The following is a 25629-nucleotide window of genomic DNA, read 5'->3' on the forward strand; positions in this document are numbered from 1 at the left end:
GCTGTTTGGCCCGTAAGCCGAAACTACAGTCAGAGACCTGTACCCCACCCGAAGGCGGAGGGACACAACCCTCCCATCCACCGGTGTGAACTTGGCAGCTGAGCTGGGGGCTCACGAGTAAGCCCACCTCAGCCCACCACCTCTCACCATGGGCAACTCCAGAGTGGTAGAGAGTCCAGCCTCTGTCGAGGGACTGAGTTTCAAAGCCCTGGCTGTGCACTGTAAAAAAAACAACTTGGATTTTTTGGGATGAAAAAGGATTTTAAGTTGTTAAAATTGGAAAATATAAGTTGTATTCATTAGGTGCAATAATTTAAGTCAGTACGATAAACCAAAGTAGTTATGTGCTTCAACATTATTTTACAAGTTGTCAGAACTCATGTCTTGAAGTTGGTGTTCACCACAACTTGCCAAAGTTCTGCTGTCATGCTTTTGTTGTGAAATGCGGGAACTCTAACTTTTGGAGTTGTTCTTGAAGTAGTCTCAGTATCTGTTAGTACTGGTTGGAGCAGCCTGCCCAGGTAAGTGTTCCCTCATATTTATTTTGGTTCAAATAATGTTGGAAATCAATTTTTAGTGTGTTTTTTTCTGCTATATTAAGCTAACAACATTAAAACTTTATCATGTGTTTTTGCTTCAGAAGGTCGAGTAAATCCTTCCCTTGAAAAATGTCAGTATTTCTCCCTAACTACTTAATGTCTTAACTAAAGCTTAAATCACATATGTGACCAAGAGATATTTTTTTTTTATGTAAACAAGCTAATTATGGAGAGAGTAGAGGCTTATATAATAGCTAAGATCAGCATTCGCATCAGTCAAGCAGATAGCTCAGTAGGCAGGGTGAAGGATTGGCACTCAACAGACCTTAGTTCGAATCCAGGTTGTGCAAGGTAGTCAGAATCTAAGTTTGCCTAACTTTTATGTGAGTTAGAAAAACTGAAAATTGAAAGTAAGACAAACTTAAAAGCATAACTGAAAATGCTGAGTTTAAGTGCTCAACTTGAAATTCGCCTGAAGTTTGTTGCCTTACAATTTTGAGTTCGCCCAACTTTTCTTTTTTTACAGTGTGTGTAGAGGTGATCCCAACTATATCTAGCCGGTATCTCTCAACCTCTCGCACCAGCTCAGACTCCTTCCCTCCCAGAGAGGTGACGTTCCATGTCCCAAGAGCCAAATTCCATGCCCGGGGTTTTGGCTGCCGAGGCACTCGCCTTCGACCGCCGCCGAAACCATAATGCACCGCCCCTTCAGAGCTCCCCTGCAGGTGGTGGGAACACTGGGGAGTGATCCCACGTTGCTCCGCCCCTCCGTGGGAGGAGCCCCGGCCACCAGGCGCTCGCCTCCGAGCCCCAACCCCAGGCCTGGCTCCAGGGTGGGGCCCCAGTGACGCCAATCCGGGCGACGTATCCGGATCTCTGGTCTCAATGTTCATAAAATGGTTTCTGAACCGCTCTTTGTCTGACTCATCACCCCAGGACCTGTCTGCCGTGGGAGACCCTACCAGGGGCAAAAGCCCCCCGACAGCATAGCTCCTGAGATCACTCGAGCACTCAAACCCCTTCACTACGATAAGGTGGTGGTTCAAGGAGGGGAGAATCTATATGTACTGAATTATATTTCCACTGAAAAACCCTGGTGCATAAAGGGTAAAAAAAAAAAAAAGTATAATTCATCAGTAAGAAAAACATTCAGTCAAAACCAACATTAGTAACATTTATAAAAAAAAAAAAGATAAACGGCAACCACTATCAAGGAGGCACTGTCTCAAAAACCAAGTCCTAAAATCGTCCTGAAGGTGCTGTTAGTCCTCCAGCCAGTAGTTGTCTTCCACTGTCAGTGACTTTTTGTGCTCCCAGTAATCTCGAAACACAGCTGCTGCTTTGTTTATATTGATTGTTGGGACAACTTTGCTGCTCACCTGCTCACCATCTATCGCGTTGCGTATGACGAGGGTCCTGCTGGGGTGGCTATCAGCTGCTACGTCCGACGGAGGTGCACAATGGACTACCAGGGCACTCCCGGTCTCAGTCCCCCACCGAGAACTCAGTCCCCCACCGAAAAAAAAAGGACAGAGGAACACGAGTGGTTTTTACCTTTGGACTTCGACCCAAAACCTTTTAACTCTCTGCTTTTAACACTCTTTAATATTGACTGAGCGTTGTTGTATTTTAATTTGGTGAAGTGGGGCTGTATGAGCCAATCAGCTCAGCTCCCACTTCTGCCTAAAAGTGTTTCATTTATTTTTGTTTTCCTTGGTGCGTGTGCGTGAATTCAAATTCTTTGTTTTCCCCTTCCCCTCAGTGCTGAGGACCCAGTCTTGTGCTCAGGTGGAGGCTTTCCCCCCAATTGGGAGTGTCATGTCTTGGTGAAGGGATTCACTTGTGAGTATGCAATATCATGTAAGTGGGGTGAATTATATTTTTGTTGTTTTGTTTTGGGGGCCTCCACGTTCCGTAGGTAAACGGGCCTCAGCTAACTGATGGCTTTTTCTCTATTTAGTTTGTGTGTGATTGTTTTTTTGTTTGTTTGGTTTTTTTTTCTGTTATTGAACTCTTTAATTGTGTTTTTAGAATTTTTGTAATAAAGATTTTTTTTTTACTCTGAGCCACGCCTCCTGCCTTTGTGTGCAATCGACCTAGTGAACGGTCCTAATCCCTTACCACCTACCACATATTCATCCAAAAGAAGAGAGCCAAACACGATATATCTAATTTGAGGAAACTTCTGAGAAAAATAAATAAAATTCACATAAGTATTTTTGAATAAACCTCATTTTAACAACAGAAACCTGATAAAACCCCAGTTTGTATCCAAGTAGCTTTTTACTACTGTCACACGTGTTTTGAATCACTGCATTTTGCTTCAACAATTTACTAAACATGCAGCTGATTATATTACGGTGGGAAAAAAAAACAAAATATTTTTTTTTCCTTCAAGTACGACACAACAAGAGTTGTATTAGATTAAAAAAAAGAAAATGTAAGAATTTCAGTCATAAAAATGTCCTACAAAATGACTGCTGCTACTAAAATAACACGCTTAATGCAATAATATCACATACAAAGCACAGTGTAAAGTAAAATCTGATATATCATAAAATGGATCTCATAGTAAATAATGTGAAGCAAAAGTTTGTTCTTGTTTAGAACAGATATCACTCCAATAAATAAAGGTTGGCCAAGACACATGGATTAGAGTAGGAAAATGAAAAAAAATCTGCCAAAGTAAACCTAATGTGTGTTCTGTAAAGTATAACATAAAAAAACGGTGACAGCTATTTGCTTCGTGTGGTGTTTTTGTACAGAGTTTGTGTCTCTTGAGTCACTGTGTCTCTCGAGCGCAGTAATAAACAGCAGAATCCTCAGCTCTCAGACTGTTCATCTGCAGATACACCTGCTCTCTGCTGTTGTCTCTGGAGACGGTGAAGCGGTTTTTCACTGACTCTGAGTAGTAGATGGTGCTGCTGCTGTCGTCATCATCAATCCAAGCGATCCATTCCAGTCTTTTTCCAGCAGCCTGTCTGATCCAAGCTATATACGGATCACTCCAAAACCCTGAATATGTACAGGTCAGTTTGTGGGGTTCTCCAGGTCTTTTAACCACTGATTCAGACTCAGTCAGTGTTTGACCTTCAGTACCTGCAGAACAACAAGCAGCACATTAATGCAGTTACAAGAACTTTCTACCATTTTCTTTGTTCAGAACAATTTCTTACCAGGTAAGACACCAAAGAAAAAGAGAAAAAGCAGCAAACAAACAGGTCTGATCATTGTTGGAGTCATTTGTCTTTGTTCTGTCTGCAGCTTCTTTGTCAGATTGAATCACTGAACTTTGATTCATATAAGAAGAAACTGGAAATGTCAGATTTGCATAAACTCCTCCTTAAAGAATATTACTAAACTGAAATCACTCCTCTGTAAAAACAAACCGTATCAATCATTTGTTAACTCCTGTTCATTTTACAGATTTATTATTTTAAAAGATACTTTAATACATTTGAAACCTTTAATATTTGGCTAAATGTAAAAAAAAAAAATAACAAAAAATAATTTTGATGGGAATGAAAGGGAAAAAAGAACCACAGTTCTGCTTATTTTTTTCTGAAAGAAACATCGATACAAACACTAAAAGAAAAAATAAACTAAAATAATCATTGGGGGGATTGTTGGAGTAAGTTATTTTATATATTTTTTAAAGAATACATTTTATGACTGTTACATGCAGAGTTTCATTGTTTTTCTCCCTCCTTCCTCTGCATGGGCTGAGCTGCACCTTGGCTGATTGGAGACACCTGGCAGACATGACGAGCACTCCAATCAGGCTCCAGAGACGGCTACCTGGATGACATAAAAGCTGAGCAAGATCTCTGGGAAGGAGGGCTCTTCCTTTTGCTCTTTACTGAACTGACTAATGTGTAGCTCATTTGCTTTCTGTTGGAGTGTGTGGGAGGTTTGTGGACAGGTAAGACAGGGTACCCTGTACACCTCACGTAGCCTGCCTACTGTTAAACACACTAGGTAAGTTGGTTGGTGCCACCCCTGTAAGTTTTTGACCCCAATTTTTAGATGATTCAGATAGACTTTTGTTTTCTTGTTTTTGTTTTAGAGTAGTGATAGCCAGGCTGTGTTTTGTTTTGTTATTTTCATTCCTTTGGCCCAACCTTGGTCCCTACCTTCCCTCCTCCACTTCATATCTAATAAATAATGTAAACTTAACTGATTTTGAGTTCTTATGTTACGAACCATCCAGCCCTAGACACTTGTGGACGTAACAATGACTATAGAAATATTGCCCGAGAGAGACCCTTTCTCTCCAGGGTCAGTGCAGAAATATTAATGAATACTTGTAGAAGTTCTACAATAGATTATTGTAATGTAGCCCTTCTTTTTGGGGTAACAAAACAAACAAACAAAAAAAAACACCATCAATCGACTGCAAAACTCAGCTCCACGCCTTTCAACCATGACCAGAAAGAAGGAGCATATTACTCATATTATTCTGAATTTTTTTATCACTGGCTCCCAGTCAGCTTTAAGGTCCTTTTATTAGTTTATAAAAACTTACATAGAATTGGACATTATTTTTTTCTTATCAGATTTACTTTTAGTTTATGACCCTCCCAGACCCCTATAAGGTCCTCCGGTGAAGGTCTGCTGGTGGTCCCAAAAATCATTTCAGCACTGGGACGATCACTTGTGGATGTTTGGCCTTCATCCACTGTGGAGGTTTTTAGAAAAAATCTAATCTTTTAGTATAGCTTCTGCAAAGTTTGTTTTCAACATGTTTTTGTTTGATTTTATCATTTTTTACTTGTCACAACCCCTTGTGTTGTATTTCCGTTATTACCCCCATTGCTGAAAAGCCAGAGTTTCTGAGTTTGTTAATTATTAGTCTCATCTTTATTCCCCTCTTGTTGTTGGCGTGTTGATAGATAGATATATACTTTATCAATCCTTACGGAAATTATGTCATTGTCCTTCCTCCATACATCTCACCACACAATTAAATTAAAAACAAAACCCATAACGGAATAAAATAGATAGAAATCAATAAAAAAAAAGTTAAAATGTAACTTTAAAAGTTCATAATAATAAATAAATAAATAAATAAATAAATAAAAATAAATTAAAATAAAATAAAATAAAATAAAAAAAGTGAAATACATAAAAGCTATAGTAAAAAACATCATAAAAACATTGATCAATGACCTCGTCTTTTGCCACCACCCCTCCCAGCAGCATTATGGAGTCGAATAGCACTGGGCACAAAGGACTTCCGGTATCTCTCAGTGGAGCATGGCAGAGACCGAAATCGGTTGATGGTCACATAGCTCCTCTGACCTGAGAACACTGAGTACAGAGGGTGGCTGGTGGTCTCCAGAATGTTATTCAGCTTATCCTGGATCTTTCGCTCCACCATCAACTCCACTGTGTCCAGACCCAGTCCCACAATGCAACCTGCTTTCCTGATCAGGCGGTTCAGCTTCTTTGTGTCCTTCTTGTTTGCGCTCCCTCCCCAGCACACCACAGCATAAAAAAGGACACTTAAAACCACAAATTGACAAAAGAAAAGAAGTTCAAAAAGAAGTTCTGAACAGATGTCAGAAAGTAAACTGTTTAGTTTGTCCACTCATTGTGTTTTATTGATTTATGGTTTGTTTTATACGCTTATGTGCATGCTTTGTGGTGATTTTATTTGTTTTGAAATGAGATGGGACTGAACAGACTAATGACATGATGACACTCAGCTGTGCTCAGTCACACCTGGCCAACATTTAAGACGGAGCATGAGACTCTCAAGGGGGGGCCCACGGAAGCGCAGAGTGGAAGGACGCAGAGAGTTTGCACTCCCAGACTGGACGCAGGAACCACGGACCAAATCCGCCCTGCGACAGAGAGAGCACGGCTGGAGAGGCGCGGGAGCAACCTGTAGTTCGTGTCTGAAGAGGAAGCACGGGACCAGTGGAGCGACACCGCGGAGCTGTGAGCCCGAGCGCGAGCGGATGCAGCGGGAGATCACTGTCAACGCCTGACTGAGCTAAGTAAAGGAACGTGAAAACGTCACCGTGTGAGCACGAGGTCGACGCTGTTAGCTCGACAGTAAATCTCCCGCCGGTGTGTCTCTAGGGCCGGCGAACCAGGAAGTGCAGCTGCCAGCGCAAGCCACAGGAAGGAAGAAGAGCACCCACTGCAGAGGAGAACAGAGCTTGATCTTAAACCTCTTAAAATCTTAACTTTTTTATCAAGATTATTTTACATTCTTGAACAAACTGTGCTTCATTTCTGGACGATTATTGTGATCCTTGAACCTGAATGGTCGTTTGACCTCACATTTTTGGCGTTGCTGGCAGGATCACAATTGTTCAGAGATGGATGCAACAGAAGGGACTAGCCCTGTCTTGACTGCTCAGTTTGTTATGCCATGGTTTATGGGTGCTGCTTTTATTCCCAAATTTAATGGTGATCCTTCAAAGTTTTTTTCATGGAGGGCACAGTTGGAGGCCATGCTTCGAGCTTAAATCCACAACCACAGGTAGATTTTGTAGTGGAGGCGTTGGAAGGCAATGCCAAGCGGGAGCTGCTGCTGGTTAGCCAAAGAGACAGAAACACTGGTCAGAAAATTTTAGACCTATTACAGTCAATGTTTGCCCAAACTGTTTCTAAAGCCCAACTCCGAGCAGACTTTTTTAACTGCAAGCAGAAACCTGCAGAGACAGTTGACAACTTTATTTTACGTCTGCGAGAAATCTTTTACAGATGGCAGGAGATGGATGAAAGTGGGACAGAAAACGAAGGAGAGCTACTGCTTGACCAGCTCCTGACAGGACTTGGGTCTGGACCCATAAAACAGGAGCTGAGGTGACAGAGATGGCGACAAGGCGACATCATTTTTAAGGCAGCCTGTGACGAAGTCAAGGCCTTGACCAAGGAGTTCCTGGAAGATGAGACCACTGTTTCTAACAGAGTGGTTGGCTCTGATCCACCAAAGCCAGCCACCACTGACTTCGGATTGCTAAGGGCTCAACTGAAAGCTGACCTGAAAGAAGAACTGCTGGGTGAGATAAAAACTGAACTTAAAGAGCAGTTGAGAATGCTTTCTTCTGATCTCACCACAGAAATAACGACACAACTGTCGGCAAATTTCGGGCAACCAGTAAGCTATCCGGCACCACGAGCCAGGACTAGAACTCGTGGCCCCACCATCTCACCTCGTTGGGATCCAGAAGGGAGGCCGATCTGCTTGCGTTGCGGAGCCGTCGGACATGTGCAGCGGCGTTGCCCCCAACAGCAACAGAGACCTCAGGATTTTTAGCTCCCCCCATAGCTGAGGGCAGAGCAGGGGGGGCAGTCTGTCTGGATCAACAGCCCACGCTACAGCTGGAACCCAGGGATAGAGAGTTACCGGGGCCACGGTCAGCACTGGTGGGTGAGTGCCCTAATGTTTTAGTTAGCATGAATGGTCAGTCAATCCCTTTTGTACTAGACACTGGGTCCCAGGTATCCTTAATGAGCCATGGGCTATTCCAAAGTTATCTGAAGGGTGCAGGGGTAGCTAGTGCAGAAATGGTGCCATGGTTAAGTCTAAAGGCTGCCAATGGTCTTAAGATCCCCTACTTCGGCTATGCAATGGTGAACTGCGTCATAGGAAACATTGAAATTGCAGATAAAGGGATTATCATAGTAGAGGATGGTTGTTTAAGTCCCAATAAAGGTATATTGGGAATGAACATAATCGAGCCACTGTGGTCGGCCCTTACTCAGGGTAGTCACCCGGGTTTGTCTGCTTTCAAGACAATTGTACCTACTAGTGAAGGGGGGGCCTGGTCCAAGGCATTTGCAGAGTGTCAGCGAGCTACTCTGGGAGGGCCTATGGATTCATATGAAGCAGATGTTAGGCTGAAGCGCCAGCCCCCAGTCATCATTCCCCCTCATTCAGAGAAGGTTGTGTGGGCCCAGGTGACCAACGCTCCCGCCCATTCAGTTGGCCCAGTTCTTGTAGAGCCTGCAGCAGAGTATGAGACTGGTGTGTGGGGTGCTCCCTTGTTACAATTAGGGAGGGCAGTGTCCCCTGTAGGGTTTATAATCCTAACCTGTACCCAGTTGAGGTCCCGCAATGGCGCACCCTGGCCCGGTTGCTTGAAGTTCCATTGGGGGATGTAAGGGGAGGGCAGGAGTTGGTGCTCACATCTGTGGCCCCGGATATAGTGGAGGTGAAAGTAGGGCAGATCGAGGTGTTGGAACAAGAAGATGATGGGTCTCACCCTGTGCTGTCCCTGCAGGGGGACAGCCTCACACAAGAGCAACAAAGTGAGATGAAGTCACTGCTGAACAGATGAAAGGGGGCGTTCTCCCGCCATGACAAAGACTTTGGCTGTACGGGGCTAGTAAAACACCAGATTCCCACTGGTTCTGCACCACCAAGCTGTGAACGCTATCGCCCTGTTCCCCCAAGCCTGTACAAAGAACTACAAACTCTGTTGAAAAACATGCTGGACAATGGGGTTGTTAGTGAAAGTAGTAGCCCATGGGCTGCCCCCATTGTCCTGGTTAAAAAGAAAGACGGGGCTTGGAGATTTTGCGTGGACTATAGGAAGTTGAATGCATGTACACATAAAGATGCATATCCCTTGCCACGGATCGAAGAGTCTTTGACAGGACTAAAAGCTGCCAAATGGTACTCCACTTTAGATTTGGCCAGCGGCTACTGGCAGGTGGAGATGGACCCTCAGGATAAGGAGAAGACGGCGTTCACAACTCAGTTTGGCCTCTATGAGTTTGAGCGTATGCCCTTTGGGCTTTGTAATGCCCCGGCAACCTTTCAGAGGCTGATGCAGCGTAGTTTGGGGGGCTTAGTCAATGACTCAATACTGATCTACTTGGATGATGTTGTTGTTTTTTCACCTGACTTTAACAGCCACGTGAGACACCTGGAAGAGGCATTCCAGAGGTTGCACCAATGCGGCCTAAAATTGCAACCAAAGAAGTGTAGCTTGTTCCAACGCCAGGTGGCCTATCTGGGCCATATCATCAGTGTGGGGGCAATGTCTAGCTCAGGAGAAGACTGGATTGAACGCCAGTCCCAAGACTCTGATCTCTTGTGGATCCGCGAACTGAAGGAACGCTGCCAACCCAAACCTGAGGTATGCGTTGGGGCTTCACGTTTTCTAAAAGGGCTGCTTAAAGACTGGGACAAGATTGACCTCGAAGAGGGTGTTTTGGGGAGACAAGGGGTTCAACTGGCTCCGGTTCCCCTCCTTTTCAAGTTTTGATCCCAAGACAGGAAACCAAAGAGATATGGAGGGCCTATCATGAAGAAGCAGTGCTCGGACAGTTTCAGCACTCCAACAACGTTGCTACTGGCCAGGAATGGGGCAAGATTCCAAGGAATGGATAGAGACCTGTCCCCAATGCGTCTGCAACAAAGCAGGGCCATCAGGAAGAGCACCCCTACACCCAATCTGTACATCGTATCCGTTTGAAGTGGTGGGGGTGGATTTTCTCTCCCTGGGCCGTCCGGAGGACAGGTATCAATACATACTCGTAATTACTGATCTGTTCACTAAATATGCAATTGCAGTTCCTGCAAGAGACCAGACAGCAGAGACCACAGTTCGGCTGTTGTACGACCATCTCGTCCATACCTTTGGCTGTCCAGAACGAATCTTGATAGACCGTGGTGCCGCCTTTGAGTCTGCCCTGATGGCCCAACTCTGCCAACTGTACGGATGTAAAAAGAGTAGGACAACAGCATACCACCCTCAAGGTAATGGTGCCTGTGAAAGATTCAACCAGACTCTAATAAAACTTTTAAGCTCCTTGACAGAAGTGCAGCAACAGCAGTGGCCAACCAGGTTGCCCGCTTTGGTGCAGGCTTACAATAATACAGTTCACAGCACCACTGGAATAACTCCTCATTATGGGGTATTTGGGAGGCATGCAAGGCTACCTGTGGACTGGGTGACTGGCCTCACCTCTGGTACTTCACACCACACCTTGGAGGGCTGGGTGAAGAAACACCATGAAGCACTAAAACATGCCAACCAAGCTGTGAAAGAGCACTCTGAGGACAGGCGTGGACCAGAGCAAACTCGCTACAATCGTAACGCCAGACTGGTGCCTTTGCTCCCAGGAGAACGTGTGCTAATCCGGAACTTTCGTTGGAGGTCTAAAGGAAAGCTGGCCACATTTAAAAGCTGGGGGAAAATGTCAGAAAGTAAACTGTTTAGTTTGTCCACTCATTGTGTTTTATTGATTTATGGTTTGTTTTATACGCTTATGTGCATGCTTTGTGGTGATTTTATTTGTTTTGAAATGAGATGGGACTGAACAGACTAATGACATGATGACACTCAGCTGTGCTCAGTCACACCTGGCCAACATTTAAGACGGAGCATGAGACTCTCAAGGGGGGGCCCACGGAAGCGCAGAGTGGAAGGACGCAGAGAGTTTGCACTCCCAGACTGGACGCAGGAACCACGGACCAAATCCGCCCTGCGACAGAGAGAGCACGGCTGGAGAGGCGCAGGAGCAACCTGTAGTTCATGTCCGAAGAGGAAGCACGGGACCAGTGGAGCGACACCGCGGAGCTGTGAGCGCGCGTGGATGCAGCGGGAGACTGAGCTAAGTAAAGGAACGTGAAAACGTCACCGTGTGAGCACGAGGTCGACGCTGTTAGCCCGACAGTAAATCTCCCGCCGGTGTGTCTCTAGGGATGGCGAACCAGGAAGTGCAGCTGCCAGCGCAAGCCACAGGAAGGAAGAAGAGCACCCGCTGCAGAGGAGAACAGAGCTTGTGGGATGTGTAAGTGTGCTGCTATTTTAACTACATTTTTTTTTGTCTTACTATTATTTTTTTTATTTTGGAAAGCACTTTAAGATGCTTTGTAGTAGGCATAGTTCTATATAAACAAAGTTAAATAAAGCTGCCTTTTTCAAATGATTGAGGATACTACAAGATCCCTGCTCTGCTCCATTCTGATGCATCCACTTGTAGACAAATAGATCCATGTACATCTTCATTTTCCTCATCTGAGCTGGTATTAATCTGGTTTAAAACTTTACAGCTGAATAGATCCACATTTGCTCGCCGTTTTTATTGGACCAGTAATGTTAGGTTGGTGGTGTGAGGGACCGCAAGCTAGCCGGAGAGAGTGTAAACAGGTGGATGATGGGAAATGGAGAGACTTACTCTATGCTAGCTTTCCCATCCAAAACTTAGAGATGAGTTTCAAATGAACAACTGCTAAAATAAATTATGTGTTGGAAAACACCAAGTTTTTTTTTTGTTTTTAATTTTGACTGAAAACAGCCTAATCATGATTAGAAGACCACTGAGAACGCTCTAAAAATAGATCTAAAGATGACTGGAGTGGGCCTTTTAGTAGTAGTAGTGGGTCTGTTTTTTTTTTTTTTTTTTTTGCTTTTAATGGGAGAATGAAGATATTACAGGCCATTCCTGTTAACCACGTTTCCTTCATTTTAAACCCATGTAATAGATGTTTCTTTATAGATACATTGTTGCAAATGTTGACTTGTGTATGACCTCAAATGTCTGTTTTAATTTATATATTTAACAACAAATGTATATAATCTCTAGCCTTAAATTATTTTAAGTTTATATATATTTTGGCACAGTTTTGACTGGAATTATAAAGAGAAATCAAGTCTGTTCTGTGTTAATGCCTCACTCTGTTTGTTCAGTTTATAAAGCTCAAATATTCAGTGTCAGGAAAATCTCTGAATGGTTTGAAGCATTTTAAGGATCTTATTGTTCCATCTCAATCCATAAAAACCGTGTTTTCAGCTTGTTGGCTTTTGATTCCAGAGTAAAAAAGTACAGCTGTCAACAATGCCATAATATTTGAGATAGGTTTTTACATTGAACTTATTTTTATTATCAATTCTTGACTTTGATACTGTTTCGTAATGAAACATATTTTGATGTTGTCAGGTCAACACAGACAAATAGTTATTAATAATATTCTTGTTTTCTGTCTCAAAAACATTGTAACAAATTTAGCATTAATGTAATTATTGTGTTTTTTATGTTTTTCTTTTGTGGTCATCAGCATATCTTTCCAAACTTGAATGAACTGAAATGAATGATCACTTTGATGTTTGATGCAGTTGGAGGTTTTTGTGCAGCTGCTTCACTGTCTTCAGTCACTGTGCTTTCTCGTGCACAGAAGTAAACAGCAGAATCTTCTGCTGTCAGGCTGCTGATCTCCAGATACTGAGAGCTGCTGGATACAACTTCAGTCATCAGGAAACGATCCTGAAAAGAACTGGCATAAATAGGAGAGTTGTTTCCAGCATCCATTCTTCCAATCCACTCCAGAGCTCTGCCTGGTTTCTGTCTGATCCAGTGGATGAAGTGCTCTGTCATATCAAAACCAGAAATGACACATGACATCTTCACAGTTTCTCCAGGTCTTTTCACCACATTAGGACTCTGATCCAGTTTGATCTGACTCCAGACTCCTGTAAGGAAACAAATCATCATAAATCCAATGATGAACATTTACAATCAAAATAATATTTTACATTTTCTCACCTTGTAGGAAAAGTAAAAACACTAAACTCCAGGTTTGTTTCATTTCCATTTGAAGTTACTGTCTTTCAGTTTTTCAAAGTAAAGTTCCAAACATGAAGAAAAAAGTTTCAGTGTTTCTGTCAGAACCTGTTCTTGTTTCTTTGGTGAGTTTATGAAGAAGGAGGTTTGTAAAGACCTCCTCATGCAAAAGTCATGTTTCAAATACTGAATGAAAAAAGTCAAATGTTTTGTTTTCTAATCTCCTCCCACAAAACATCCACCTTCATCCACATGATTTCCTCTAAAATGAACAGAAAATACTTTACAAGGATCACATGGTTAATACATGATAAAGCTATTTTTTTATAACTGTCCTTTGCATGTGGAGAGACTCACTCTAAACAAAAAGGACATTTTAATTTCATCAGAGCAAACATTTTTTCATAAGAAGAGAAAAACAAGTTAATTTGAAAAAATAAAAACCTTCATAAAGTCTGTGTGTTTGATGAAACTCTGGATTTAAAAGTCATTTATTGAACTAATAAACATTTTAATTTTATCATTTTAACATTTTATTCTTGCAGACCCTCATCAGAACATTTCTGAATGTTTTTCTTTAATTAAAGGGAGTTTTATTACACTTTGTTTAACTTTTCTTTACAACAGTTTAATGTTAAAGTGTTTCATGCTTCAGTTCCTCTCACAGTCAGTCCATCATTGTTCAGTTTTTGTACAGCTCTCTTGTGTTTTGTGTCACTGTGACTCTCGTGCACAATAATAAACTGCAGTGTCGTCTTCTCTGAGACTCTTCACCACCAAAAAAACGGCATTTTGGGAAGTATCTTTGGAGATAGAAAACTGGCTCTGCAGACTTCCTGCAAATATGGTTCCAGTTCCAGCATCAATGCGGCCGATCCATTCTAGTCCCTTTCCTGGTTTCTGACGAATCCAGTGCAGCCAAGCAAGAGAAAGTCCTTGAACTTTACAGGACAGAGTGACTGACTGTCCTGGTCTGCTGACCACTGGCTCTGAGGAGGTGAGGGACTGACCTCTGACCCTTGAAACAAACACAGTTTAGATGACAGCAGACTTCAGAAGGTCCATTTCTTTTCTTCTACTGGATCCAGACTTTACTCACGAGAAAAAAGAGCCAAGATCAAAAGACTTTGTACAACAGTCATGGTGAAAAGTGAGACTCTGACTGGAAACACTGATCTAAATCATTTATAACACACAGGCAGAAGGGGAGGAGCTTCTGTATTTAAATGAATGACTGGAAATGCAGAGAGACAAAAGATAAAGAATCAGACTGACATCTAAGGTTTAACACCAATTTTTTTTCTTCTTCAAATGTATTAAATTGATTGATGTTAAACCTTGATTTCTGGGTAATTTTTCCTATTTGTTTAAATTAAAGTATCATGTAAAAGTTACTTTATAATTCATTTGCAGAATCGGATTTGCCATAATTATCACTGACTATGAAGGTAAAAATCAAAACATTTACTTTTAATTTGTTTGATTGAACTTTTGATTTCGATCAAAATGATGATTGAACTCATTAATTACAAAGTGAATACAGAAACTTTTTGAAATTAACTGATAAAAAATATAAAAATGTTAACTTTCAGAATGTTTTAAGTTAATGTTCTTATCTGGCTTAGAAAACTATTATCCTCTGTAGAAGACAACATCAATCATAATCATAATCCTAATTTAGACACTGACATTTGTTATCAGAATGAATAAAACATTAAACAGCTTTACTGCTCTCTAGTGGTTTGAGGAAGACCTACAGGAACTTGTTGATTTATTAAAAAAATAAAAATGAGGATTAAAAACATGCTTTTGTTAACAAACTACCAACAGTGCAAAAGAGTAAACTCTTTATTTATTTATTTTTCTTCATTACTGTTCAGATGATCCTTTCAGAGATCATCAAGGTAAACCATCAGCCTTTATCTAAATCTATTCTAAATATCCTCCTCTCTCTCACCAACCTTCATCAGAGCTTCCTTCATTCATGAACCTCTTCTTTGGTCTTCCTCTAGATCTGAGGAAGAAATCTAAAAAGGAAAAACTTTTTTTTAAAGGATGTTTTTAAAGAATAAATGTTTGCATTAACCTCCACAGGTATGAAGATGAAACTGACATAAAGTTTCAGATCATCTGCTTTTGTTCCAACATTCAGACATGAATCTGTATTTTAGAAATACACAAAACCAGACAGATTGATCTGGTTGGATCATGATATAAATTCATGTATCAATTAAGTTGATAAATTGTTACACCTTTGGTATAAATAAAAGTAAATGTTGATCAGTGATTATCTAGAATCAAAGAGAGTTTCTCCGACATAAACACACATTCTGTATGTTTATCAGAACAATTGAAGTATATTGTTATTCCGTTACCGTACATTTTCTCTGAATAGGTAAAAAAACAAAGTCAAACATCTAAAACCTTCAAAAAATGTGAATTCATCAGTACTGATAAGTCATTACACTCATAAATAATGTGAGAACTCCTCATCTGGTAGCTTAAAGTAACACGTACTTTTAACTGGTCAAAAAAAACATTTTTATTTTCCATTTATTTGTTTCATTTTCATTGTTTCTTTTTTATTTTATTCCTATAAAGTAACTTGACCTGCCCAGATTTTGTTGAAGTGTTCTATAAGTAAACTGTATTTGATATAGGATTTTTACCCTATTTTTTACAAATGAAAATTTCCTCTAAGAAAGATGAGTAAAGAAAAAAACCCAGACATGTTTTTGTACAGAGTTTGTGTCTCTTGAGTCACTGTGTCTCTCGAGCGCAGTAATAAACAGCAGAATCCTCAGCTCTCAGACTGTTCATCTGCAGATACACCTGCTCTCTGCTGTTGTCTCTGGAGATGGTGAAGTGTTTATGCACTGGCATTGGGTAGTAGATGCTGCCGCCACTGCTGATATAAGCGATCCATTCCAGTCCTTTTCCAGCAGCCTGTCTGACCCAGACCATGCTGTAGTCACTGAATGTGAACCCAGTGGCTGTACAGGTCAGTTTGTGTGAATCTCCAGGTTTTCCAAAAACAGGATCAGATTGAGTCAAAGTCTGACCATCAGTGCCTGTCAAGAAATGTAAAAACAAACACAAAATAAACTTTTCTGAGCCCCAAATTGAAGGAATTCACATAATTTCAAGCACAATTCTTCACCTGTCCAGCAAATGAGAACCAAGAACAGCTGGATCTTGTAATCCATGTTATCATCTGAGTGTCTGCTGTGATTCTTACAGTGAGACACTATAAATATTAGAAAACATCTGATTTTTGCATTGACTCCTCCTTCTTTCTCATTGTTACGGCTGTGCCTGTATTTGGCTTTGGTTTTTCTTATGTTTTGCGTATTTTTGTCAGAGTGGGACTTGTGTTTGGTGGATCTTTGTTTGTGTGTCTGTCCTTTGATTTGTTTCAGGTGTGGTGCTGGAGGTGTGGCTCCCATTGGTCCAACCGGAAGGAGGGAGGCTTCAAAAGCACCATTTGAACCTCCAACCCATGAGAAGGGAGTTGGGCTGCAAACAGTCTCCATTATAGCGCAGTGATCTTCTCCACCTGTTTTACTTTATGTGCACTTTGTAGTTTCTTTGTGGTTGTGTTTAGTCCCACTCTGTTCTTTGGGTTTGTGTGAGTTAGTTTAATTTAGGTGAAGCTGTAGGGGTGAACCGCCATTTTCTTTAGTAAATCTTTTCTCCTGTTTATGTTAGTCCAGAGAGGTTAGTATTTGTCATTGTTTTACCTTTTCTTTTGCAGGTAAGCTCCCTGGGTGGAGGTAGTTGGGGTTTTGTTTGTTATTTTAGCCTTGGTTCACTCTGAAGCCTTTTTGCTTCACATTAAGTTATTGTTTGGTTGTTTTGTTCTTGTAAATTTTGTTAAACTTTTTATGGAGACATTTGTTGTGCTTTTGTTACACATTTCTTCTTTAATTTACCTTTATGTTAGGCCTCAGACACACTCATGTGTTTTAACCCTTTAACAACAAAGCTCCAGTCTTTATGTTCTTTGATTTAGAGCAATTTTTTTTTTTTAGTTGTTAACACGATCAACGTATTTTCAGCAGATTTTAAAGAAGAGAAACGGCATCAAAATCTACATTAATTATGTTGATTGTGTTACAGTTTTTCTCAAATGCTAAAACACAAAAGCCAACCCTCTAAACCAAGTGACCAGTTGTCTGAACACATTTACTAAATCTAACCCTCATTTTCCACTACCATAAACACATTTCACATAAATACACAACTCATAAAACACAATCCTTTGTTCTCATAAATCTAAACACATTATTTTCTTACTAAAACCCAAGTTGCAAAAGAACTCTGCTCACGTGATGCAAAATGCTTGCCACAGTCAGCAAGATTTGAACACAATGAACGCACCTGACGTCATTCATTACACACAGCGACTCAAAATTGAAGACACCTTTTGGTAATGCTGTGACCACATGTATAAAAGGAAGTTCAGAGTGCAGAGTTTATTGAATATTCTAAAAATGGATGAAGGCAGACTCGGGAAGAAGAATTTGAGTCCAAGGAGAAACACGAGCCGGCCATGGAAGAAGAGGAGCAGGTCAACGAGGAAGGGGAGTTCAAGTCAGAGGGGGAAGAGAAGGTGCAGGAGGGAGAGGAGGCGGTCACGGATGGAGAGCAAGACAACCTCGCCCTACCATAACGGGCGAGATGCAAGCGACAGTCATTGACCATGTCATCGTTCATGGCATGACAATGGCTGAAGCTGGGCTAAGAGTCCGTCCAAACCTGAGTAGGTTTACTGTGGCCAGCATTATCAGGGCATTCAGATAACACAAGAGGTATTGAACTCTCGCTTTCTTTGTCACAATACAATTTACAAGCATGTGAAAGTAATCCATTGACCACAAATCTTTCTTTCATTAGAGTTGAAAGAATGCCACATAGAGGTGGGAGGGCTGCCATATTTACAGCGGCACAAGAAACCTTCATTGTGGATATGGTTCGTGAAAGCAACCTCATCACACATCGGGAGATCAGAAGCAAAGTCATTGCTGATGATTTCAACTTAGAGCATTGATGAGGTCAGCGTGGCCACAATACAGAGTTCTCTGGTGCCAACGGATGCAGATGAAGCAGGTATATTGACCTTATTCCTAGCCCCCATGAGCCTTTGCGTGAATTATGGGTGAAACTTCCAGTACACGCCGGAACTCGCATGTATTTACATTACAACTGTAGAGCCGACAGCGCAATTCCTTTTGTTTGGATCTATAACTTCATATAAATGTGGAAAAACCAGCTGTCATGTCTTAAAAGAGGCGACGTAACAACTCCGGTGCCTGATTAAAATTGAGGGATTGGAGGATGACCTTAAAAAACAACATATAGTAGCATTTTTAACTACTTTCTCAATTCAGCTGCGGCAGGTGGCGAAGCTATGAACAATCTTAAAAGTTCACATCATAATTCTTTATTTATGCCTATTTCTGCCAGAGTTAGCACACAGTGCTGATCAATTGTAACGTTATCTCTTCACGTGCTTGTGTTTACATGCTGCGATGAGGGATGCATCGCGCGGTGTAGCTTTCGCCCGTTTCATGTTTTGACAAAGTCAGCTGCGGTTTAAACAGGTAGTTTTTGAATATCTAATACCAGGAGATGCAGCAATTTTACACGAAATATCTTTTCTGCTCTTGTGACGCTGCTGTCAGCAGCGCAGTTAAGCTAGTTTCATATTTGACATTCGTCACACATTCAGTAATGAACAGCAATATTTCTCAATCGCCTTTGCTAAAAAACACCAAAAATGTTTTTCCTGAGAGATAATAAAACAATCAACATTCCATTTCAGCAGCAGCTCAGGCAAAGCGCTCCGGCTCCGCTCACATTGCAGCGGCGTTTGCGGTGGTCTGCTCGCTACGTGGATCGTGAATAATGAAAACGAGTCATGTGAAACATTGATTGTTTTATCATCTGTCAGTAAAAGATTTTTGGTGTTTTTTTTTTTTTTTAGCAAAGGCGTTTCAGAAATATCGCCGTTCATCGCTGAATGTGTGACGAATGTCGAATATGAAACTAACTTAACCACACTACTGTCAGTTCTCTGCAGTACACGGCGTCTCTTCTTCTCTGGTGTTCTGGAGTAACCCGACCATAATGTTGGATACGGATTTTCCTCCGTTTGTACTTTATCCACAAAATGCAAGATTTAAAATTCTCAGCCACATCCTTCTGACTTCATCCTGCACTCCCTCTTCGTCAGCAGCCTATGTTCCACACAACACTCCACAACTTTAATTTAGTTTGGTTGTTAGTACAACCACGAGCTCCAAAACATGCGCCTGAACTGCGCTGAGATTTTTGAAAACTTTGAGGGGTTAAGTAAAACACGCTTTTAAAGTTTGTATGCACCGCTAAAGCTAACAAAAACGCCAACTTTCAGTGGAAACAAATAGAGCCGTGGAACTTCCGGTTGCTATGCCGGAAGTTGCACCCATAATCCATTTTACATGAGAGGCCCCAGGAATAACGTCAATAGGGTTCCTTTGAGCGGAACTCTGAGCAAAACAAAGATTTGCGTAACGAGTATGTGCAAGTAAGTATACATCCATGTTTACAAAACAGTTAGTGGACATATTGTGTTGCTCAGTGGGCTACATTACTTCTGGACAATACTGTGATACCTGTTTGACTGTTGTTCCTCACACCTGTGCACTTTCATGTTTTCACAGAGGATACGACAGTTGGATGCGATGGCCAGACCTCATGAGTACCTCTTTCTAGATATGGCTGGTTTCAACCTGCAGAAACAAAAGCAAAGAGGTCGTAACATCATTGGCCAAAGAGCCAAATGTCTAAATGTCTAATTCTCTGCAGAGACCTACTGTAAGAAGATCTATTACTGTAAAGTTTTGAAAAACATGCATTGGCAGTTATGAAGCAAAGAACCTTCTCACAAATTGAGCTTTATGTTTTCAATTGTTTTGATGAAGTGTGTGATGATGAGTGTAGTGTTTACAGTTTTGAAAGCTTCGAGTTGCTCTTTTGGTGTGTAAGTTTGAGTTTTGAAATTGGAAGGTGCGTTTGTGTCTTTGTAGCTTTAGAAAAGGGTGTTGTGTTTAGACATTAGGGAACATGGAGGAAACATTTGTGAAATGTGTTTTAGCATTTGAGAAAAACTGTAACGGGTGAAAAGTTACAGTATGTTAAAGATTTAGTGTTTAAGGGTCACAGGTGACGCCTAAGGTGTTAAAGGGTTAATCACAGGGTGATCACATTCACTCTAACCACTACAGAACTTTATAAATGATTCCTAATGAAACATTCATAGTGATAAATTATTTTAACCCTTGACCCCTGAAGGAATTCAACAACTTCAGAAAATGGATGAAAATATTTTTATTGTAAAGATATATAAATGAAGTGGCCAGTGACAGAGATTCTTTAATTTGTTTTCAAATGAACTTGTGTCGTTTTTTCTGTTTGTGACTTTAGTCTTTGCCTGGATATTCTGTCATTTAAAAATGTTATAAAACAGAGAGAAATAAAAAGACTTCAGCTGTTTTTCTGTCTCACTGAGCAGAACAGAAGCTGCACTAAAATAATTCTTTACAGGAACAGAAAGTGTTGGTGATGAACACACTTTTTAGGAAAAATATTTCTGTGCAGAAAAAGAATAATTTATATTAAATTAAAACAATGATTTTTTCAGATTTTCTTTCCTTTTAGTACAAACAAGTCTTGTCTATTTTTATTGAATGTTTATCAAATGTAAATTAAATTAGTTTTTAAAACAAACACTGGCAAATATGTATTGCATGTATTACATTTTCTATCACACACGTTATGTGTTTTTTTTTTTCTTTTTTATAGCTGTTGAGTTTTTGTACAGGTTTGTGTTTGTTTGTGTCACTGTGGTGAATCTCACACAGTAATACACAGCTGTGTCTTCAGGCTGCAGGTTCTGTCCTGTTATTGTCACTGTTCCTGCAGAAGTGTCTCTGCTGAAGCTGAACTTGTTTTTCAGAGCTTCATTTTGATAGAAGCTCCCATCACTACGTCCCCACTGATGGAAAATCTAGTCCATTGGTTTTCCTTCTCTCTGTCTGATCCAGCCTGTTCCATAGCTGTTATCAGTCAGTGAATATCCAGAAACCCGACAGCTGATGGTCAAAGACTGTCCAGGCTGAACAACCTTTGAGTCTGGCTGGATGAGATCAATACTGTCCACACCTGTAGAAACACAAACCAACATCATCTCCATCATTCATCTGAATATGAAATGTTTCTGATCTGATTCTTGCTGTGAATCCACTGAAATCTCCTCACAGGATCCAGCTGTCAGCAGCAGCATCAGAGCTGCAGAGAACATGGTTGATGCTGAAGATGAACTCACTGAGCTCTTTCTGACTCACACACTCACACTTCACTTCATTATATATGGACACTGGGTTTGCATAATGTTTAAGGAAAATTGTATTGAAATATTAACCGCTGCTTTTTGTTTTAATAAATTACTGAATATGCCATTGGCTGTATAACAGTGAACAAAAACAATGAAAGTGAAAATTGTATTTTACCTATTCTCTTCTTTAAACTTTTTTTTTTGTTTTGCTTTTTTTTTTTTTTACCAAAGCAAAGACTGTAGAATCACTAGACAACATAACCCCACCCCCCTCATGGGCTCCATGAAGCCAAAATCCCAAAGACTTCTATTGACAAACTGACAGTTATTACTCAGTTATTCTATTTGACAGAAAAACTGTACTTGCTTTGGTACATTTTTCTTAACATCCTCTGACTAATCTGAATATTTTTCATGATCTGACTTCAAACAAACTCACTCATACTTGAGGACAATAGTTGCCCTAAAAACGTGACTCAGACCAACTCTGTCTAATCACTGTCATCTGGCTCCAAATGGTGGAGCCCGTAATGTGGAAAGATGGCAACTGAATTGGCTTAATTTCACTAGAGCTGAGGTAAGGTGTTTTCTATTGGTGAAGTCACACCCGCTTTGCCCAGTGAAAGTATAAAAAGGGCCCAATTCGAATTCTTCCCTTCTCCCTTCCCCATCATTTGGCCCTCCAAACGAAGAATTATGAAAAAGTAGTGTCTTATATTTCGGAAATCACTTTTGTTCAATGACGTCACTAATAATCACTGGTTCGCTAGCATTAGCGTGGACCTTCCAGCACTTGAATATACATAACAGCGGTTTTATAACTTTAAAAAGTCATGCTCCAACAAAAAGTCATGACTTACATTTAAATGTAAACGTCTGTGGTTCAGACCGCACCCACAAGAAGAAAAGCGCTTCTCGGCGCCACGCAGTTTACCCTCGCAACAGAGAACTTGTTCTACCACTTGCACTTTAACTGCCCCTTCAAATGGAGGGGAAGTGAGAAGGGGAAGAGAGCAGCAAAATAATTTTTATTTTGAAAAAAACTTTTTGAAAATTAAAAAAAATGAACTTTGCCTGTGTAATTTATTCATAAAAATGTCAATGAAAATAACTTTGTTGCTACTAAAACAAAATGTATATTGTCTATAAAAACCAACATATGAAGAAATAAATGTTTAAATCTTATACAATATCATAAAATATAGCTCATAGTAAATGACAATATGAAAGTTATAAAAGTTTGTTAATGCTTAGAACAAATATTGCTCATGGGAAGAAAGTCTTTCTTTTTATTGTTCCAGATTTTCTGATTTAGATCATTGTTAGTGTCTGATTGTCAATCCTTAGGCTGTGCATGTCACCCATCCTGTTACAGTCCCTGAGGAAATGTCTCAAAAATGTCTGGAGAAAAAAGATGGACTATAACCCAAAAAGCAGGACAGCTTCATAATCATGCAGGAACAGAGTTTCAACAGAGAGCATCACAGAAACAGCTGCAGGTTTTTGTACAGCTTTGAGGCTTCCTGTACCACTGTGTTCCATCGAGCACAATAATAAACTGCAGAGTCTTCAACTGTTAAGTTGTTCATCTGCAGATACACTTGATTCTGGTTGTTGTCTCTGGAAATGGTGAAGCGATCTCTTACAGATGTGGAAAAATATTTTTTAGATCCAGAGGGAGCAGAAATAGAGGCAATCCATTCTAGCTCTTTTCCTGCAGCCTGTCTGATCCAAGCTATAGGCTGATCACCACTAAACCCTGAATATGTACAAGTCAGTTTGTGGGATTCTCCAGGTCTTTTAACCACTGATTCAGACTCAGTCAGTGTTTGACCCCTGATACCTGCAGAACAACAAGCAGCACATTAATGCAGTTACAAGAACTTTCGACCATTTTCTTTGTTCAGAACAATTTCTTACCAGGTAAGACACCAAAGAAAAAGAAAAAGCAGCAAACAAACAGGTCTGATCATTGTTGGAGTCATTTGTCTTTGTTCTGTCTGCAGCTTCTTTGTCAGATTGAATCACTGAACTTTGATTCATATAAGAAGAAACTGGAAATGTCAGATTTGCATAAACTCCTCCTTGGAAAAATCTGAAAAGCTAAAATCACTTTCACTTCTCTGCTATTTCAGAAGGTTTTTATGTAAACACCTGCTTATGTTTCCTATAGTTTTAAAAGTTTAAAAGATATACCTCCATATTAAAATATTTATGGGTTGCGTATAAAAAAAGGATATTACACATAAGGAAAAAAAATCACAAATAAATCAGCAACTATAAGCAACTATAAATGTTTTCTCAATAGAAATATTTATACAAACAATGAAAAAGTAATAAGTAATTTATATACGTAAAAATAAATAAGCAGTATTTGGATTGATGGAAGTTTGGTGAATATCATAATAAGTGAAGTTGTAGGTTTTGATGGAATAACGGTCAAGCTATTTGTCTATATTGTGAATAAAAACAATAATTAAATTCAAAGCACATCTCTCGTTGCTTAAGGTCACTTTAAAAGGTGTATATTTATATAGCGCTTCCTACCCTCCTTTGAATCCCCAAAGCGCTTTACAGTCAGAGATCCATTCACCCATTCATACACACATTCACACACTGGTGGTGGCTCCGCTGCCAAACACTGACGCCAACCTCCCACCAGAGGCAATTCGGGGTTCATTGTGTTGCCCAAGGACACTTTGACACATGCAAGGCGGGAATTGTACCCGCAAACCTCCGATCAGTAGTTGACTCCCCTACTGCTGCGCCACGGCCGCCCCACACTTTACAAAAACATAATAAAATCACAAAAGCAAATACATAAAAAACAATTAATTTAAATAATTGCAACAATAGTTTATGTTGTGTAATGGATATTTCATGATAAATATATTGTTAAATATGTTATATTATGGATAATATATAATGATGTGCTTTTAAAAAATGTTAGCAATAAAATTTGCTTATAACCTCTAATTTTTAACAATTTTGTATTTATGGGGATTTGGAAAGATGATGAAAGAAGAAATTAAATTTCTGCTTTGCCATTTCTCTGTCTAGATTTTTAATTCAATCAATTTAAATTTTGTGTATATAGCCCAATATCACAACACAGTTGTATCAGCAAGAGCTGCTGGTTCAACTGCTGAGCAACAGGGCGAGGATGCACCAGCAGAGGAACTTTCCACTTTAGAGCAGCAGGTGATACAATTCCTTGCAAGCAAGAAAATTCAGCTGGAGAGTCAACATATATCAGCTTGTCATACTGTTCTGAACAAGGATAAAAACCTACAATCATGATCAAATTCACCAACAAGAAGTTCAAGATGGATATCCTGAAGCAAGCCAAGAAATTGAAAGGCACCTGGGTATACCTAAATGAGGACCTGACAAAGAAACAAGCTGAAATTGCTTGGAACGGCCGGATGCTGAAAAAGCAAAACAAAATTCAAGCGACCTGGACTAGAAATGGAAAAGTATTTATAAGGTTAAATGGACCACCAGAAGAAGCTAAAGTGATTCTGGTAAGAAACATGAAAGACTTGGACCAATATAAATGATAATGAACAATAGCAATGACTCTGACATGTTGCTCCTTCTTATTTTGTTTGATTTGTGTCTCTTCTCTTATGAGAAACTTTGTTGCTTGGTATATTACCTTTAGTTAGCTGTTAAATGACAGATTCATTTGATACTCAAGTATTTTCAAGAGTTAGCTGCTTAGAGCACAGCAATTATGATTTTGACAGCGATGTGGATCCAGAGCTTCATGTTTTTAACCACATAAACGACTCTTGCAGATATTACACAGATGAACAAATGCATGATACTATTGAACTAGCAAAGACATTTTCATTGATTCATTTCAACTCTAGAAGTTTATATAGGAACTTTGCTAAAATTATTGATTTTTTGGATGCATTTAAAAGTACATTTAAGTTAATTGCGCTATCTGAAACATGGATAAACAACTGGAAAGTGGCTGACTTTAATATAAATGGTTTCAATTTATATGTTAACAACAGGATAAACAGAAGTGGAGGAGGAGTGGCTATCTATGTGGACAGTGACTTAAAATGCAGACTAGTGGAAGGTTTGACTTCTGTTATTGATGACCTAATGGAAAGTGTTGCTTTAGAAATAGAAGTTCAAAAAGGTAAAAATATTACTGTTATGTGTGTC

General features: G+C 40.1%; 1 long non-coding RNA gene across 1 annotated transcript; it reads right to left on the reverse strand.

Annotated features, from left to right (window-relative positions):
* Positions 1–12537: 12537 nt before the first annotated feature.
* Positions 12538–13189, reverse strand: LOC112146382. The gene is made up of 2 exons (XR_004948354.1): positions 13053–13189; positions 12538–12979 (listed from the first exon to the last, which is right to left on the reverse strand). It is a non-coding gene; the product is annotated as an uncharacterized LOC112146382 (long non-coding RNA).
* Between the last annotated feature and the right edge of the window lie 12440 nt (positions 13190–25629).

This window comes from Oryzias melastigma, linkage group LG8, assembly GCF_002922805.2.
Source record: "Oryzias melastigma strain HK-1 linkage group LG8, ASM292280v2, whole genome shotgun sequence".
Classification (NCBI taxonomy): Eukaryota; Metazoa; Chordata; class Actinopteri; order Beloniformes; family Adrianichthyidae; genus Oryzias; species Oryzias melastigma.